We start from the raw sequence: 16017 nt of genomic DNA, 5'->3' as shown, positions 1-16017 counted from the left end.
GGGCCGGTTCGTGCCTGTATTGATTACCGAGGCCTGAACAATATAAAAGTTAAAAATAAGTACCCACTATCCCTGATTAACTTGACATTTCAACCATTTCAGGGAACCATCATCTTCTCGAAGTTGGACCTTCGTAGCGCCAACCATCTAGTCAGGATGAGGGAGGGAACCGAGTAGAAGACGGCCTTTAATACACGTCTGAGCCACATCGAATACTTGGTCATGGCATTTGGCCACACCAATACCCCGCCGTTTTTCCAGCCCGAATCAGTGATGTGCTGCGGGACTTCATTAAACGTTTCGTGTTCGGCTACCTAGATGACATCTTCATATTTTCTAGCAACCCCCAGAATCACGTTCACCATGTCCGTCTAGTCCTCCAGAGACTGTGGGAGAGCAGGTTATTTGTGGAGGCCAAGAAATGTGAGTTCCACGTCCCTTTGGTCATCTCCTGGGCAACATCATCGAGAGCGGGCAGGTGAGCGCAGCACCCGATAAGATCCGGGCGTTGGAAGAATGGCCCAGACCCACGACTCGCAATCAACTTCAGCCGTTTTGGTGGTTTGCAAACTGTTATCGCCGTTTTATCAGGGATTACAGTCGAGTGGCGGCGCCCCTTACCCGACTTACCTCGCCTACCAGACCTTTTTGTTGGGGTTCCGAGGCTGATTCGGCTTTCACTGACCTGAAGAGGCGGTTCAGCTCACAAGAGCCCGAGCTATTCCACCTCCCCAATGTCCAATGGACTGAGCGCTTCAACACCGAATACTTTGTCCTCTTTTATTTGTCTTTTTAAGACAATATTCAGCTTGAGGAATGCAGTAAAATTTGTATCTCCCCGTCGGGGAATTGAACCCCGATCTCCCGCGTGACAGGCGGGGATACTAACCACTATACTAACGAGGAATTGGTCGTGGTGTCGGAATATATATTATTCCGGTTTTGTAATGCGACGGCCAGGAAACGATGTGCAGCTCTTCGAGTTTGGAAGGGATTTTACTCACTTACCTCCGGTCTGTGGGAGGATGGCGACCACAACTTGACATAACAGGAACTGCATCGGAGTGACCAGATTCAGAAAGCAGTGCCAGCCACAGTCATAAACCACTGGAGACAGTCCAGGACACGAGTCTCCTGCAGAATGATCGAACGATGGTGATATAATGGTGAACATATCTGTCTTCCAGGCAATTGACGCAGGTTCCATTTCCGATGATCGTAGTTAATCGACTTTTAATATTCTTTCATCGAAACTATCAGATGTAAACATCTCATAGAACCCGATCCGTGCGGACTTCTACAGTCCGAGGGGCCTAACCTGCCAACTCGGGTACGAATTCCCCAAATTATTTAAATCGAAGAGAGAGTGTAAAATTATTATTCACACTGGGCTGTCCAGTGGATCAAGGGTGGATTTCCTGTCTTTCACATTTTTCCCGATGAACCGACCAGTGCAGCTTCCTGCTGTCACTATAAACCAGATTCTCACAGCAAACTAGGACACACCAAAACATGTCGGATGATGTGTTCACAGTGTTCTCAATCTACTCGCCACTCTGTCTATTTATAACGAGCGATCCCTCTCTCCAATACACGATTAAATTAAACCTTTTAATGCGATTAACAAATGTAATATAGAATCACAGAATCATTCAACCCTGAAGCAGGCCGTTCGGCCCGCCACGTCGATGCTGAGAGTCAGGTACCAATCTCACCAGAAAAAAAATCTCACTTGCCTTGATGATTCAGGTGCTCGTCCAGTCAATTCTCTAATATTGTTGGAATACGTGCCTCCACTAGCCACTCCGGCATCGGTTCCAGTTTCCAGCCGCCATCTGCATGAAGTTCTTCCTCTCATGCTGTCTCGGTTTACACACGTCAGGACAGTTTCCTACTATTCTGAACGGCCTCGTTAATTTGATATGATCTTCGAAGATCTCCGTCATCTCCAGCGCTCCATGGAAACGCCCGCAGTCTATCCAGCCTCGGTTTATACCGGAACTCTCCATCTCAGGCAAAATCCTTGCGAACATCACACGCATTCAACGCTCCAGTTAGTTTACAGAGTGTCCAAAGGTTTCACTTACCGAATCCGCGGTAAACTTGACAGGTCGGAGCTGGTTTCTACCGAATGGACGACCATGGGCCCAGCGCGCTCCCGCTGCGCCACTCTGCTGTTGGCTGAAGTTGGTGCTGAGCTGCTCCGTTGTGGACGTTTCCCATTCTTTTCCTTCATTTTTATTTGTCGATTCTTTGCTGACGTCACATCGTTCCCCTCACGAGCTGCTGTTTGGTGATTTATTTCCTCGCGTGTCTCTCTGCCCGTGACTCTGTCTGTCATTCAGTGCTTGCTACCTCCTGCCCCGTCCTGTTGTTGTCTCTGTGCTCCGACCCTTCCGGAGGCCTCGTTCACGACATGTCAGCAGTGAATGTGTTCTAATGTGTTCTACGTTATTTAATGAGTCCGGTTTCAGTGGCCCTGCTGTCACACATTCAGTTGCTCTTCCACTGTGTCTCTTCCGCGCGCTCTCTCTCTGCCTCTGGGTTGTTCATTGGGACAAGCATCAATGGTTCGAACACTGGACACCAGCTGAGCTGCAGCCCAGATTATCGGAGGACACTGTTATTGGGTATTTTGAACTTTACGATGTGTTCACTCACACCTAGGTGGGTTAATTTATTGTATCCAGAAGTGTCGATAACATCGCATCCCGTATATGTAATTGAATAAATAACAGAATCAAAAGGATCGCAGCAGATCGGGCTGCTGTGCTTTACTGTCCTGCTGATGTGAAAACTGGGGTCCAAAGATTTCGGCCCACTGCGGATGCTCTGGGAGCAGATCTGTTACCCAGTCTGTTTCGAGATGCTGTTAGCTTGCTTCTCTTGTTTGCATGACTTTTTTTTCTTTCTTTCTCTGCGCAGTGGTTTTTAGTGTTTTTGTTTTTATTGGGTTATTCCAGTTTCTTGTTTTGTGGCTGCCTGGATGAAGGCAAATCTGAAAATAAATATGTTTTGAATAGTTGAATCATTACTCATTAATAGAATCTGCCTGTATCGCCCTCTGAGAAAGGGAGATCCAGACAACCCCGCTCGCTTGCCGGCAGTCAGGGGACCCTACCTGAGGAAGGATACCTTAAATGACCGAGTGGGTGTGGCAAAGGCTCACTAGATTTGTCCAGTCAGGACACCTTAGGCATTGATCGCCGATACTCTCCAGAACAATCTAATTTCTTCACACACTCAGTGAACCCTGAGATTTGGAATTGAGGATGTGCGGCTCAACAGGAAAGCAGTTCAGTCCATGTTGGCGGCAGATGATCTCTCGAATGTCCAGAGTGACTCACCCGATAGAATTTCCAATGATCGCCCTGAATTCATAACAAGACCCTTGAAGCGCAATGGAATAAAGGGCTTTAATTTCCTTATTCCATAGTTTCATCACGAGACGGCGACACAAATAATACTTTGATAGAAGGAATGAAGAAATTTGAAATTACGTGGACACGGATTACTCTGAGAGGACCCGCCGCTCGCGCAGTGGAACTTGCGCAGTGAAACCTCAATGAACTTCTGGTCTGTCGCCTAATCACTCGGCCATGACAACTGCTACCACACAGCTAGTGAGGCAAAAGGACATTTTTCATGGGCTCCCATCACCATGTCCCGGGTCGATTGGGCTCAACATCAACGCTGAGGGTCAGAGAATCTGAACTGACATCCTCTCCACGTTCAATCTATCCAGGCCGCTCAATATTTGATACGTTTCCATGAGATGCTCCCTCATTTATCTGAATTCCAATGAGTAGAGGCTCAGAGCCGTCAAATGCTCCTTGTATCTTCACCGTTTCATTCCGGAATCATTCTCGTGAGACTCCCCTGGGCCCACTCCAATGCCAGAGCATCCTTTATCAGAAAAGGGCCCACAATTGTCTACAATGCTCCAAATGAATCTGATCAATGTCTTACAATTCATCTTCATTATAACCTTGCTTTTAGATGCTAGTCCTGGCGGAATGAATGCTAAAATTGTATTTGTCTTCCTTACCACCAACTCAACCTGCAACTTATCCTTTAGGGAATCCTGCACGAGAACTCTCCAGCACATTTTCACGTCTGATTTCTGAATTTGCTCCCCATTTGGGAAATAGTCTTTCTGTCAATGTGCCTGACCATACATTATCGTACTCTGTATCCCATCTTCCACTTAGTTGCCCATTCTCCAAGACCGTCTGCAGACTTCCCACGTCATCAATAGTACCAGCCCCACAATCTAATTTTCTATCACATGCAAAGCCATCAATTTAGTCATCCAGATCATTGACAGATAAGGTACAAGGCAGAGACCCCTCCAGAAGACACCTAGTTACCGACAAACGACTGAAAATGCCATATTAATTCCCAGACTTTACCTCCCACCCAGTCGCCAATATATTTTCGATTCTCGTATCTTTCCTGCAATACCATGAGCTCTAGTTTAGTTTAGCAACCTTTTTGCGTCACTTGACAAAGGCCTTTTGAAAATCCAAGTTAACACCCACTGACTCTCCTTTCTCTATCTTGCCTGCTATTTCTCCAAAGAAATCCAACAGATTTGTGTGGCCAGATTTCTCTTTAAGAAAACCATGTTGGCCGGACTATTTTATCAGACGCCTGAAAGCATATCCTTACGAATGGACTACAGCATTTTCCCAACATAAAATCCATGCCAACCGGTCCGTAATATCTTGACTTTTGTAAACGTAAAAGTGTTTTTGCAATTTTCCTGTCGTCTGAACCGTTGTAGAATCCAGTCATTCCTGAATAATCACTATTAACGCTTCCGTGATATCGTCACCCACTTCTTTCATAAACCCGCGGTGTAGTTCATCTGGTCCAGGTGCCATCTGGAATTTCTAACATACTGCTGGTATCAAGATAAAATGGCAGACGCTGAAAGCTTATTAAGTTCTTCCGCTAGTTATGTCCCCTATTACTACCTCCGATTGCAATCGTCCAAGGTTTACTCTTGTATTTTTAAACTTCCTACCTACCTGAAAAACGACTGTTTATATCCTCTTACCATCGGCAGAAAGCCCAAAAGCCTGAAAGAACGTATCACAGGCTCATGGATAGTTTCAATCCCACTGTTTGATCTACTGATGTTATCTGTTGTTGCTTTACCTTGTGCGATCTCAATGCACTGTGCAATGATTTCATCTCCAGGGACAGTATGACCGAGAAGGTTGTCACTGTATCTCGGTACATGTGTCTAAAATATAACAGTTTAAATTCCCATCGCGGCCGCAGTAGGGAGCCCCGGCCTCCCTTCAGCGCAGCGTTTCCCAGCTGACAATGAAACACAACAGAAACAAATCTGCCGGATCATTGGCCGCCAGCCTGTCGGTTAACAGCCGGACGCGCTCACCGAAGCGCCGCAGAGACAAGTTTTGTGGAAAGTAGGAATAAATGGTTCAATTCTGCGTTGTAGAACATGACCAACAATCGCTGCTGGGCTGGACCCGGTTTTTCACAATCTACATGACTGGTTTGCATCAGAGAGTCACGGACAATATCAAACAGAAACTGTTGGAAATACACCGTTGTCAGGACTCGAAGCTGCGCGAGGAAATCCCAATGGATTCCGGGTTCATCGCCAAACAATTCGGCCACGACTACACACTCCCACTGATTTCCCTTCTGGCATTTATCCAAACGGAAGAATGCTGCGCCTGCCCATTCACCTCCTCCCTCACAACATTCAGAGTCCCAAACAGTCCTTCCAGGTGAGGAAACACTTCAGTTGTGAGTTTCTCTGGGCCGTCTCCTGTATCGGGTGCAATACGGCCTCATCCAGAACTGCAAGACGCAAGATAGATTGGGGAAACATTTTGTCGAACAACTTTGCTCCGTCCGCAACGAGTAGGATTCCCCAATGGTTAACCATTTTAATTCCACTGCCCATTCCCATTCTGACATGTTGGTCCATGGATTCCTCTACTGCCACGATGAAGCCACCCTCGGGTTGGAGGAGCAACACTTCATATTCCGTCTGGGTAGCCCTCAACCTGATAGAATGAACATCGATTTCTCTAACCCGCTAATTTCTCCATTCTCCTCTGTTCGTTTTAATTTTCTATTCGGGATTCGCTCTTGCGTCCTCACCTCTCCTCGTATGTTTACCACCTCCCTCTATTCAACCCGCCCCTCCAAACTGATTTCTGCCTTTCAACCCTTTTCCTTTTCCACCAATCACCACCCAGCCTCACAAATATTCCCCTTTACCCAGCATATCTAACTTCCATCTTAACCTGGCTTCTCCTATGGCCCCCAGTTTTCAATCCTGCACTTTCCCCAACATATCTACCTCTTGTTCTCACCTGGCTCCACCTATCACCTCCCAGTTTTCAATCTCCCCTTTCCCTTACATATCTACATTCCTTCCTCACCTGTCACCTCCCAGTTTTCAATCTCCCCTTTCCCCATCATATCTACCCTCCTTCCTCACCTGTCACCTCCCAGTTTTCAATCTCCCCTTTCCCCATCATATCTACCCTCCTTCCTCACCTGTCACCTCCCAGTTTTCAATCTCCCCTTTCCCCATCATATCTACCCTCCTTCCTCACCTGTCACCTCCCAGTTTTCAATCCCCTCTTTCCCCATCATATCCAGTTTCCTTCCTCACCTGTCACCTCCCAGTTTTCAATCTCCCCTTTCCCCATCATATCTACCCTCCTTCCTCACCTGGCTTCACCTATCACTTTGTAGCGTGAACTCCTTCTCTTCCCCGACTTTCTTATTCTGGCTTCTTCCCACTTCCTTTCCAGTACTGATAAAGGAACATAATTTTTTATTCCTCTCCATAGATGCTGACTGACCTGCTGAGATGATCCAGTGTTTTGTGTGCGTTACTCTTATATTTGTGCCAAAAAACACCCATCATCGATCACCGCCCACCTGGTCTTTGATTCCATTCCCCCCCCCCCCCCTTTCATTGCCATAGACTGCTGTCCTGGGCTATCCCCACAGTTTTGTTGTTCATATAACAGAAACAAAAGTCCGATGATAACAGTCACAGTCACTCACTTGGTCTCACCAGATCCGCGGCTTTTCTTTTGCCTGATGATCACGTTCGCCCACTTTGTCTGAAACTCAAAAATACTTTATTTTCTCTTTCCCAGTGGTGACGAATGGGGCTCCGCCTGAAACATTATCTGTTTCCCTTTGTACTAATGTGACCGACCCGTGAACTTCGCAGTGGAGCAGCAAGTCGCCGCTTTATTTAACTTGCACGTTGATGTGAACAAGAAGCGAAACGTCCCTGCTCCTGGGTTCACAAAACGACCCGGAGAGTCGCAGTGAGATCCGTGAGGCAGTACCAGCGAACGGCCACTGGAGGGAACCGAGGGTCCGGGTCCTGTGTAGCGGCGCAGAACACTTCAGAGTTCAAAGTAAATTCAGTGTCGAAGCACAAATATGCTACCGTTAGATGCATTTTCTCGAGAGGATTCACAGTAAGTGAAAGAAACAGAATACGATCAATGAAAGAGTGCACACAAGACGGACAATCAATGCAGAAAACATAACAGACTGCGAAAATACAAAAACGCAAAATAATAATCAAATAAAGTTAACTAATGGAGCAGCAACCCTCCATGGAAAACATCCCTATGATCTGAGCAGACAAGGTATGAAGAAGGAAACGTGGAACGCTCGGGTCAGAGTTGGAGACCTCTTCCCAGAAACAGAGGGGTTCGTTGTGGCATTACAGGGCCAGGTGTTTAACACAAAAATGTTACAAATCCATAGTAAAAGTCCAACAAATTAAAGCCGATAAATGCAGAAAATGACAAGGGACATCAGAAACAATCCAACACATTACAAGATGGAGCAGCAGTTTAACTCAATCTGATTATTTACACATGGACAGTCAATTGGCAAACATCATTCACCAAAATCTTGCTTTAAAATGCAAACTCATAAAAGACACCATACCTTACTATAAGTACAAACCTGTTCTAGATTAGGGTTAGAGTCGTACAATTATTTTATGACTGATTCTTTACAGGACAATCCATAATACCGTCTGCATATATAATATTACTGGATTAAAAAGGCAATAACAACGTACATAATCGATATAGCCATTGCAAACACACATAGCATACAACAATTAACAAGTGAAAAGCACCAGAACTATACTGAATTAACATAGAAAATAGATGCAGGAGTTGGCCATTCGGCCCTTCGAGCCTGCACCGCCATTTATTATGATCATGGCTGATCATCCAACTCAGAACCCTGCCCCAGCCTTCCCTCCATACCACCTGATCCCCGTAGCCACAAGGGCCATATCTAACTCCTTTGTAAATATAGCCAATGAACTGGCCTCAACTGTTTCCTGTGGCAGAGAATTCCACAGATTCACCACTGTGTGAAGAAGTTTTTCCTAATCTCGGTCCTAAAAGGCTTCCCCTTTATCCTCAAACTGTGACCCCTCGTTCTGGACTTCCCCAACATCGGGAACAATCTTCCTGCATCTAGCCTGTCCAATCCCTTTAGGATTTTATACGTTTCAATCAGATCTCCCCTCAATCTTCTAAATTCCAACGAGTCTAAGCCCAGTTCATCCAGTCTTTCTTCATATGAAAGTTCCGCCATCCCAGGAATCAATCTGGTGAACCTTCTTTGTACTCCTTCTATGGCAAGGATGTCTTTCCTCAGATTAGGGGACCAAAACTGCACACAATACTCCAGGTGTGGTCTCACCAAGGCCTTGTACAACTGCAGTAGTACCTCCCTGCTCCTGTACTCGAATCCTCTCGCTATAAATGCCAGCATACCATTCGCCTTTCTCACCGCCTGCTGTACCTGCATGCCCACTTTCAATGACTGGTGTATAATGACACCCAGGTCTCGTTGCACCTCCCCTTTTCCTAATCGGCCACCATTCAGATAATAATCTGTTTTCCTATTTGTGCCACCAAAGTGGATAACCTCACATTTATCCACATTAAATTGCATCTGCCGTGAATTGAAGGAAGAAATTGAAAGACGATCGAGCATGTACAGGGTATATATTGTCCCAATGGTAATATCAACAACTATCATCTCAAAGTCACTACACAATAGCATTAAAGCAATATTTCTGTAAATCTGCTGAAAACCACTATACTGTACAACAGTAGAATGGTTTGAGGTCCGGAGTTATTGAGGAATGAGTGTGCTTCAGCACCCCCGTACTTCAGGCTAGCGTGAGCTGAGAAAGTATTAATAATAACAAAGCAAAAATGTCTCTAGCATGAAATGTCCGGTTTGAAAGTGAGTTGTGGAAACAGTCAGTGTTGGTGTGAGTGAAGTTCAGTGAATTTATCCATCTGGTTCAAGTGGCGATAACAAATTTAAACATGAAATACACTGGTGCCCTGTAAGAGTTTCTGTTGGTTTGATCGTCCATGTACAATATATTAAGTTTATGCCAACATGAATGTAAGCAAGACAGGTCGTGGTAGTGTTCTGTTTTCTATATGTGGATTTTTTAAATAAATAAATAAACGTATTAGAAACAGCACGGAGCGCTCAAAACGTACAGCAAAGGCCACTGGATCAACAGCGTCCCTGAGTAGGCTGGAACCACCAGCATTTCGGATACAGTGTCGAACACGCTGACGGATTGCATCGTACAGCCCACCTGAATAAAAGCGGAACACATGGACACTTCTTGGTTTTGGAGGCGGCGAATACAGATTGGTGTTTCGACTGGCTTTTTACAATCTGCATCCGTGAGAGGAATCAAGGCGTCAAAACCGATATAAACACGTAGTCGGCAGGATTTGAACCTGCGCGGGGAAACCCCAATGGATTTCTAGTCCATCGCCTTAACCACTCGGCCACGACTACAAGTTCTTCACAGCTGGATTCAAATCCCGGAGTCAGATAAACAGGGTTGATCCTGAACTAAAAGCGGGAATTGCTGGAAATATTCAGCAGATCTGTTAGCGTCTGTGAAGAGAGAAACCGAATTCACGTTCAGCTCAATGACCTTTCACCAGGAAATCAGTCACTGAATTGGATGGAGTCTCAGTCAGAGCAGAGCAGGATCGGGAGATGTAGAATCCTTCTGCGGGGATTAAGAAACTCCTCGGGTAAGACGACCCTGATGGGAGTATTTTATAGACTTTCGAATTGTAGCCACGGATCTGGTCTACAATTTACAGCGGAAGACAGAGAAAAAAAAACATGTAAGAAAGGCAACGTTACGTCAGAGGGAGTATTTCAATAGCCATATAGATGGAAAATCAAGTTGATGAATACGTGGAATGCCTCTGAGATATCTGTTTGGTTGAGCCTACTGGGGAAAAACAATTCAGCACTGGGTGTTGCGTTGTGTAGTTTTTTGGGCTATGTTGTTATTAAGTTACCTCTAACTTGACTGCAGTCTGGACAGCTGTTGTGAACAAGCCAAGGTAGATAATCCATCAATGGATTAAACTCACAGTAGCAATTAAAACACGCTGCTGTTCAGAAGCGACTGGTGCGGGAATTCTGCTAATGAGTGGCCTCAATGGTCGAAGGCTCCACTGAAGGTTGCATGTAGTACGAAGTGTGGAAAGGAAATGAGGCTAATGTATGTTGGTATTTGCTTGGTGTGGTGAATAATACTTATTCCATTGATACTTCAAGCGTATCTGACAAGAAGGGAACTCTAAGTTGCAATTTTTTTTTTTGGTTTTTAATGTTTTAAACATGTTATTAAACTATGGGATCTGTTATCCAAGACTATTAAATATTATGTGGGTTTAGCTAATGACTTTTTGCAGAATCCATCCCTTTTGGAATAAAGTTTGGAACTGAGGTTTAAATGCATATGTTTTACTTCCCATGTTATTATTGCTTTGCTCTTTGTACTGATGGTTACACAAGACATTTCCCCCCGTGTTGTTGTTGTTGTTGTTTTTTTTTTTTTTTAAGGCCAACTTTAATAACTTCAATATTTGAAAAGCACATGCCATTCTAAAATTTCTTTGTGTTGATCTTGTTTAATTTCTTATAGCTATGTTGTATTTTAAAATAATTAATTACTGTTAAATTCCTTGATATATCGTGTGAAATTGGTTACATGTTATCATGTTTCTTCACGCTTTGTTATGACAATATTTTTAAATCCTTATCGGTATTTTTTGATATAGTCATGAATTCTGCTGTTCCTTTTGTGCTATATTCACTGAGACATAAACAGTAATGTGATCGCCAGAACTTTCCGTGGATCGAAAAGGAGGAGATGTTGGCCACAGAAGATTTCAAATATGCAACATAACATAGAACTCGAATGGCTCAAGGACAGTGGAAGCAGACAGAACAAGTGTCTTTGTACCAGCCATGTACTTGGAAGTGAATATGTAATTTTGTGGAACCGTTTTACATCTTCCATTTTATGAGATGAAAATTTTGGTGTTTTAAAGTAAACACAACGTTGCTTCAGGTAAATTGCGGGTTAAGAAATCTTTTGCAAATTAGAAGTTATTGTGAAGTGTTTTTGATATAATATAACATGCAAATGTGTGAATGTTGGGGTCAATCCCTGTCTGGAGTGATTGAAACTGTCACAATGGCGGGGGGGGGGGGCGTAGATGGTGGACCCAACAGCAAGACACAGACACTGAAGTACAAGGAACAGGACTTGACTAGAGTAGGGACGTGACAGGATGTATACAAGGAGCAGGGACAAGAACACAGACATGGGCTAGGACATGGACAAGACAGGGAATCCGGACAAGGAGATATACACTCGGAGCTTGGGCTCCGAGCCAGAGTCTGGACAATGGCCCAGAACCTGGGTCTTGCCTCGGGCTCGGGCCCTAGAACCAGCCAACGACATGACATGACTACAGAACACATGGCTGGGATCTAGAGTGTAGAAGCCTGCAGGCTGGAGTCTTGGCTCTTGAGGCCTGCGGAGGCTGAGACTCGGAGACAGACTGGGAACTGTACATCAACATAGAGCCGGGACTTATACTTCAAAAAGCCGGGACTCATCTTTAACACACTAACATGAGACAGGACAGTACATAGACAGAGAGCTGGGACTTAACCTTAGACAAGCCAGAAATCAACTATCTCCACACCAAGGTGGGACAGGTCCATCCGTCGGGTAACGGCAGAACGACCGGACTTACCCAACAAAGGCAAAGACAAGACAAGACAGGACCCCATGCAGGGCAACGGCAGAACTGCCTGACTTACCCCACAGAGGCGTGGACAAGACAAGACAGATCCTCCCGCAGGCAACGGAAGAAACGGCCTGACTTACCCCACGGAGACGAGGACAAGAAGAGACAAACACCGAAGAACTACAGGAAGTTCCACCTCTGCATCGGGGTTGCTCTGAGTCGCAGTTCGGCCAGCAACTTCAGCTGGTTACGGAAACAACCGGATCCCTACCTAGCTCAGAGTGGCTGGCAGCCACTCAGCTGGCCCTGGAAACAGCCGAATCCATACCACAAAGACAGCTCCGACTACCGACAGCAAGGCTCCATGAAGCGATGGTTCTCCAACGCGGCCTAAAGATGGAGTGGCCGCTCCAGCCTTCCACAGGCAGGTTACTCCCAGAGTATCTTGGCAAGACGAACTAGCAGCCTGCACGCAACCCCAAGGCTACTTATATTCCAAACTCCAAGATGGGAATCAGGTGCCTATGATCAACTCAATCAAAACAAGGGACAGCTGGAAGACCCGGAGTCCTGAGTCCACGACTGGACTGTGAACCGGAATGCAGATTTCACGGACCGGACCATGACACAAACTGGTTCCTGAAGGGAACAAAGAGCCATAAACTACCAATTGACGCTTGCTGAGAAGAGGGCAATAAATGGATGCTGACCTGGAGCAGAGTCAACAGAAAGGAGAATTCAAGCCATTCAGATAACCTACAGTCAATGACACTGGAATGGGATAACTGAACTGGAAAATATGAATATAAAAGTGGAAACTTCGAATGTGCTAGCAGCGATAACTCTTTCCAGAAACCCACCATCGCAAGGAAGAACTCCCAAGTCAGTGACTGGGAGAAGAAAGGATGGATCACTTGGCCAACTGAGATGCCCCAGTTTGGTGATATAGATGAGAAAATTAGTCTGAGTGAGTATTGGTATAGCGGGAACAGCAGAATTCCTGTTCTAAATTGTTGGCCCGGTGTCGACACAGTTACGTTGTTGTTTATGCAGAGACAATAAAGTGCGAGTTTTGATTACTGTATTTACAAGTTACAGAGTGAATTTCCTAACCTAGTTCGATAGGACTATCGACGGATTGGAACAAAAATACTCTTCCAGAGGCACTTCAAAAATTCCATTTGTTATCTTGCACAAAAAATGATCTGGTTAATTTTGGAGAAGTTGAAATATCTGATTGCTGTAACCCTATCTACAATATGACATTTCTGTGTGATTTGCCAGCAGATCTGCTCCTCAAAATGGAGAGAATTGCAGTATAATCCCAGCAATGTCGTTTTTGGTGGTTATTTTATTTATTCCTAAACTCAACTCATACTTACATATTCATCGGTTTTTCTAAAGAACATGGACAATCAGAATTTTTTTTTTCACAGTTGCTGATGCGTGAGGCAGGCGCCATTTGCAGGAATAAAACCTGCTGCAGAGTGAGGATTGATCCGACAGAGAGCGGCTCGGGATCTGGTGGAATCACATGGAGCATGGGAGCCGCTTCACTCCTCGAAACTCCCGCAACATGGAGCGACAGTGGTATAGGGATGAGCACAGCTGCCTTTCAAGCAGCTCACCCGGGTTCGATTCCCGGCGATCGCCGTGTGTTGTACCTGTTTTTCAGCACTTGTCTCATAAACGTCTGGGTCTGGAATCACTCAGTCACATTACATCCTTCTCTATGAAATGAAAATTTCTGCCCGTAGTGCGTCTGCAATTTCAGCCCAGAGTTTCTCTTTCCGAATTGTCTTACCGTCATCGAGTATTGGTCTCGCCCTATCTGAGATGTCCCCGTTTTCACTTCCCACACAACTTCTCACCTTCTTTGACACTGAAAGCTCACTTTTTCTCCCACCATTTCTAATTCAGTGTCACAATCAGAAAGGTTAATGCCGTGTCATCACTCACAAATGTTTCTTGAGGTGATGAGTGTTTCCAGTATTTTCTGTCCAGTCTGTTCAATACCAGACACAGCTTCATGCAGCGGAGAACAAGATGTGTTGGACAAACGCTGAGCACAACAGCAATTGTCGTTTTATCCGCGAAGTTCTCAACAAATCTCGGAAAGTGATGAAGTGAGTGGATGGAAATTTCAATTAGAAGTACAAGTTTTTCTGTTTAAGTGAAATGTGTGCTGTGTTCACAGGTGACGTGACGGCGATTTGCGGTAAAATACTCTGCTGAAGAATAACAGACGATGGTTTCCATCTGTCGGCCTCTGGATAACGGGCCCAGCACATCCCGCCGCGCCATTCTGCTGATAGGTAAATATCTCTGTTCCTCTCCTGTCTTTCTATTTGTTAATTTTGACGCTTTCCCCCGATTATCTATTGTTTTGTTTGTTGGATTATTTTCCCTGTCTAATTTCTCTCGTGTCTCTCTCACGCTTTTACCTTCCTCCCCGTCCTCCTTTCCCTGTTCATCACTTCCTGCCCCATCCGGTTATTATCCGGTCTCTGTGCTCCGACCCAGCTGGATATCTCGTCCCGACATTTCAGCAACGGATCTGATTTTCATTATCATTCTGGCCCTATTCCTACGGCCCTGCAGTCAGACACACTGGCTATCTCCCTCTGTGTCTCCTTGCCTTCCTTCTCTCTGTCAGCGGGCTGTTATTTAGGCTATAAACACAGGTGCTGGAAATCCCAAACACTGAATGCCGGAGCAAATCACCAGGTCAGACAGCATCTCTGGGGAGGAGTAAACAGTCGGTGTTTCCTGTGGAGATGCTGCCTGGCCCGCTGAATTTCTCCTCCATTTGTGTATGCTATTTCGGTCAGTCTCCGACATAACGAGCAGCGACCGCAGTCTGAGGTGCAGCGGAGAATACACCCACACTCCGGGATTTATTTTGTCCAGTCCCGAGTCCCGTTCACCTCCCAATCCGTCCATATGATCGAATGAAGATCAGAATTCCGTCAGTTTTCAATAGTCCGCAAATCACTGGGTCTGAATGTGATAGTGAGCTGCTGTCAGCAGTCCTCTCTCTCCTCTGTAGAGTCCTGCCGTCGGATGTCTTGCGATTCTCGTACCAGACGGTTTAGCAAGTGGTTAGAGCTCTCTCAATGATGCTCCTGTGAAATAAAAACAGATTGAAGAGGGGTTGGGGAGGTCTCACTGAAGCCAGGAAGTGGACACACCGGTGCGCTTTCTTGCTGTTCTTTGTGGCGTTCAGAGGGCAGGTTTGGTGGTCCACTCTCTCTCTCTCTCTCTCTGGAGGAGCCGTTTATTTGCGGTAATGAGCGATCCCTTGGCCTAATGAATCTTCTCTTTAGTCTTGTCCACGTTGAGACTCAACGCATCATTGTGCTAATTGCAAACCTGACGATTGGGTAGATTGACGATTTGCAATGTTCAAAATTCAATGCTCACTAGCGTGGAGATGCCGGGGATTGAACCCGGGACCTCATACATGCAAAGCATGCGCTCTTCCACTGAGCTACATCCCCGCTTGAACCACGGAAGTGTTCAGGTCCAAGCCTTCCTGCATATCACAATTGAGCGGTTCAACACAGGTAATGGCTGATGGCCACAGTCATTCGGCCCCGAGTCTGCTCCACCATCCAGTGCGATCATACTTGATCCTTCTTTAGTTCTCTTCCCAAACACCATGATAATTTTTGTGGAATGAAACCAATTAGATTCCAGCAGAATGATCACGGAAAAGGAAACACATACCACATTCTGAAGGATAATTTCAATCTCGCTGTTATGACTATTGAATGGTTTCCTTGTGAAAAAAGATGGACGCTTGACCTCACAATCTACCCCGTTATGACGCTTCACCTTATTGTTTACCCGCACTGTGCTTTCTCTG

The 16017-nt window shown here is 45.5% G+C and overlaps 3 non-coding genes across 3 annotated transcripts; all 3 read right to left on the bottom strand.

The window, feature by feature from the left end:
• Nucleotides 1-834: 834 nt before the first annotated feature.
• On the bottom strand, nucleotides 835-906 carry trnad-guc (transfer RNA aspartic acid (anticodon GUC)). Its single transcript has one exon. It is a non-coding gene; the product is annotated as a tRNA-Asp (tRNA).
• An 8891-nt stretch (nucleotides 907-9797) lies between these two features.
• On the bottom strand, nucleotides 9798-9879 carry trnas-aga (transfer RNA serine (anticodon AGA)). The gene has a single exon. It is a non-coding gene; the product is annotated as a tRNA-Ser (tRNA).
• A 5698-nt stretch (nucleotides 9880-15577) lies between these two features.
• Nucleotides 15578-15649, bottom strand: trnaa-ugc (transfer RNA alanine (anticodon UGC)). The gene has a single exon. It is a non-coding gene; the product is annotated as a tRNA-Ala (tRNA).
• Nucleotides 15650-16017: the final 368 nt, after the last annotated feature.

This window comes from Mobula birostris, chromosome 28 (assembly GCF_030028105.1).
Source record: "Mobula birostris isolate sMobBir1 chromosome 28, sMobBir1.hap1, whole genome shotgun sequence".
NCBI lineage: Eukaryota > Metazoa > Chordata > Chondrichthyes > Myliobatiformes > Myliobatidae > Mobula > Mobula birostris.
This window is presented reverse-complemented; position numbering and strand designations above follow the sequence as displayed.